This window comes from Triturus cristatus, chromosome 1_1 (assembly GCF_964204655.1).
Source record: "Triturus cristatus chromosome 1_1, aTriCri1.1, whole genome shotgun sequence".
Taxonomy (NCBI): Eukaryota; Metazoa; Chordata; class Amphibia; order Caudata; family Salamandridae; genus Triturus; species Triturus cristatus.
Genome location: NC_140579.1, coordinates 609178985 through 609179269, shown reverse-complemented (window position 1 = coordinate 609179269; position 285 = coordinate 609178985).

Sequence of the window (285 nt, the reverse complement as noted above, 5' to 3'; positions counted from 1 at the left end):
CCTAGCCAGGCCGGATAGAGCCTCCCCGGGACCCGGTGGAACCCCTGTCCCCAGCACCCGGACCCTCGGCTGGTTTGCAGGACAGGGGGGCTCCCGCACCCTGGGACACTGGGACGGAGCACAAGCCCCGGGCCCGGGCCCAGCTTCCGAACCCTAGCCAGGCCGGGGAGAGCTTCCCCGGGCCTTGGTGGACCCCCGGTCCCCAGTGCCCAGACCCTCGGCTGGAACCATGGAGGGTTAAGCCCAGGCCACATCCTTTCCCCGACGGCCTGCCCGGGGAGCCCA